The 3297-nt window shown below is 43.1% G+C and overlaps 1 non-coding gene across 1 annotated transcript; it reads left to right on the top strand.

Moving 5' to 3' along the window:
* The first annotated feature begins 938 nt into the window (after nt 1-938).
* On the top strand, nt 939-1009 carry TRNAG-GCC (transfer RNA glycine (anticodon GCC)). Its single transcript has one exon. It is a non-coding gene; the product is annotated as a tRNA-Gly (tRNA).
* The last annotated feature ends 2288 nt before the right edge of the window (nt 1010-3297 follow it).

Raw genomic sequence — 3297 nt, 5'->3', positions numbered from 1 at the left:
TTGGCAATTCGGTACTTGAGCGCTTTACTCCTGTGATCGATCACACTATCAATTTACTATCGTCTCGTGAGATTCATCCAACGAGTTCCTTCTGCGGTTTCATGTCCCGTGGTGGTTATTTCTAGAATTGCAGTTCTAGGCATGTACATCGGTAGTAGGGAGATAGCGCCCTCCTGCAGGTTCTCAACACTTAGAGTCCTTTCTTGGAATATCAAGGCCAAGAGGTTCTATCTAAGGCTTGGAGGTTTCTTATAAGGAGAGTTAGAGTAGATCTTTATTGTGTCCATGAATTTTTCTAAAGGTATATGCGCTATAAAGAATGATGGGGTGTGCACTATGACGATGGTGTGCTGGCAATGACAGAGATTTTTTGTTCTTGGGGGGAGGAAGATATAAGTCTTCATCATATCCGTACAAGCTGAAGATGTATGTATGGGGTGGCAAATCTTTCGCTTCCAAAACGCATGGGAAGAGAGTGTTGATCTCTCTCTCTCTCTCTCTCTCTCTCTCTACAAGCGAGACTACTGCATTGTGGGAAGCCTTTGGAGTAGGAATCAGCCTCCTCTAATTCTTTCTTTATTCCTTTGAAGGAAGAGTATATTATTTTATGCTGAGTGATGTTGTCCAGCAAGAGGTGGAGCCTAGACTTTATTGTGTAGAGAGAATGGTCACCTTTGTATGAAACGATTGCTAGCACATTACGAGTATATATAGGCATATGACGTGGTCGTGTTTTTTTTGGAGACCTTTTATGGGGTCACATCCTCCTCGTGGCTTGTTGACTTAAGATCAGGTGGCTCGGCCTCTCTTATTAACCCTCTCCCTCCAGATTTCCTGAGGGGGTTCGATTCCCGGCCAGTGCAGTGCAGGGCAGCAACGGCGTGACGGAGGGATGTTCAGAATCAGTGTACAAACAAGAACGCCTCCATACCATCGAGGCACTGGTGGTCTAGTGGTAGAATAGTACCCTGCCACGGTGCAGACCCGGGTTCGATTCCCGGCCAGTGCATGAATCTAGGGCCCCCGCATTCGCGCGGTAGTGAGTTGTCGTCGTCTCCTTTTTTGGCGTCGTCGCAGGGCAGACGACTGACTGCTGCCGCTTGCGCTTGCACTTCCAGAGAGGAAGAGCTGCGGTGTCTGCTTGGAAACAACTTTTGCTTGAAGAGTTTCCGACGCTCGACTAGAGCGAGCGTTGTGCCCTACCCAAGCCATGGTATCTGCAAAGAAGTAGTCACGAACTTACTAATCCGCCAACCTAATCTCTTTTTCCCAAAAATTAAAAAAATAAAATCTAGGAAGAGCTCTTTTCTAAATGTACCATGTCCAGAGTAACTCGAAAAGAGAGGGCTACACCAACTCTCGTACCTTACTCAAGATTTTGTAGAGACAAGGGTATTTCTTAAGGGTTCATGCACGTTCTTATAAATGTACTAAGTTGGTATCTTTACTTCCTAGAACCTATGGATGTGGCATAGGTAGCCTTTGTCAAGATGGCTTGAGATAGCTTGTTTAGGTTTAGCACACAACCAAATAGGATACACGCAAGTGTTGCTGCACACTAGTATCTTATAACTGGTCGTGCTAAGTAAGATGTTGAGGCAAAATGAGAGATTAGCATTAATTGTACCTTGTGTAAAATCCTACTTGCATAGGTATGTCCAAATAAGTAAATTACGTAAAGCGGAAGTAAGTCTTTGAGTACTACCTCTATCTCCTTCAATCTCAACCTCATCTTTAGAAAGGATTAGCCCACGGGGCCCAAACCTTGGCTTCCCAACAATACGAAAGTCTCGGCTTTCGTGGATCATCTTGATATGGGCTTGGGTGGGGGGCTTCTAGCAACCGATTCCATTTTCCTCCTTCCCTAATGCATGGTATTGATGCAAAAGGATTGGGCATTTTGCACGGGAGTGCATGGTGACATCGGATGTCGAAAAGAAGGACACAATTGCAATGCCGAAGGATGAAGCATCCTCCCGAGACGAACGAAGATGAGTGGAAACCGAATCATAACAACCAAGACATGGAGAAGTGAAAAAAAGTTAAAATACCCTCTCAGATCTAGGTCCTATATTTGAGCAGCAATCATTACTCTCAAGCATTGGACTCCTTAGTATGGGGGATCAGCAGACAAAGGGACTCCATAGCGAGACGATGACGGCGCAGATAAAGGTGTAGAGTAGCGAGACGACGATAAAGGGAATCAGACAAAGGGACTATGCTATAACTCTCGTACTACTCCAAAGTGGCTGTCACCACATAGCCTGTCATCCATTGGCGGCATATCGACCATAATCTCACCAACCATGCTAGTGGCATAAGTGTAGAAGCTGCCACCCAGGCGGGTCATCAATGTCCGTCCCGTAGCACTAGTTGAGCTCAATATCTCAACACATTGCACTCCAAGTAAGCATTTTCTATGAAATTATCCAAGTAAAATTTCACTTTTAGCATAAAAATTAATTATGCATAAAATTTATTTTATTTGGGTTGCCATAGTTTCCCCGCATTTTCTATGAAATGAGAATGCTTAAAATTAGACTTTTAGAATAAAATTTATTGAGCATAAACCTTCATTTTCTAATAATAAAATTTTGCCATAACTTCCCCGCATTTTCTATGAATTGAGAATGGTTAAAATTTCACTTTTAATATAAAGATTAGTTTATGCATAAACCTAAGATTAAACATAAATATTAATTCATCATAAATCAAGAAAAGCATGGTTTTAAGAGAAAACCCATAAAATATAATGCTTCCCAACCATGAGGGAGGTTAGGAAGAAGATTAACAACAAAAAGAGAGCATAAACTTCATTGTTTAGGCTTACCCTTAGTTTGCTTGATTCTTTACCTTGCAAAAGTTGTGTAGTCCTCAAAGAAAAGGCTTGGCCACCAAGGGGAAAAGGGTAATCTTCAAGAGAAGAAGAGGTTTAGTGAAGCACCAAAGCTGTCACCCAGGCGGGTCATCAATGTAGCACTAGTTGAGCTCAATATCTCAACACATTGCACTCCAAGTAAGCTCCTAAACCTGTGGAGCTTCTCTGAAAAAAAGTTGGAATACCCTCTCAGATCTAGGTTCTGTATTTGAGTAGCAATCATTACTCTCAAGCATTGGACTCATTAGTATGGGGGATCAGCAGACAAAGGGACTCCATAGCAACACGATGACGGCGTGGATAAAGGGAGGGACTCTGTAGAGTAGCAAGACGGCGATAAAGGGAATCGGACAAAGGGACTATGCTATAACTCTAGTACTCCAAAGTGGCTGTCACATAGCCTGTCATCCATTGGTGGC

The sequence above is a fragment of the Cibotium barometz genome, chromosome 2 (assembly GCF_041138505.1).
Source record: "Cibotium barometz isolate CiBa-2024 chromosome 2, ASM4113850v1, whole genome shotgun sequence".
Lineage (NCBI taxonomy): Eukaryota > Viridiplantae > Streptophyta > Polypodiopsida > Cyatheales > Cibotiaceae > Cibotium > Cibotium barometz.
Note: the sequence above shows the minus strand (reverse complement) of the source record. Positions and strands in the feature narration are given on the sequence as shown.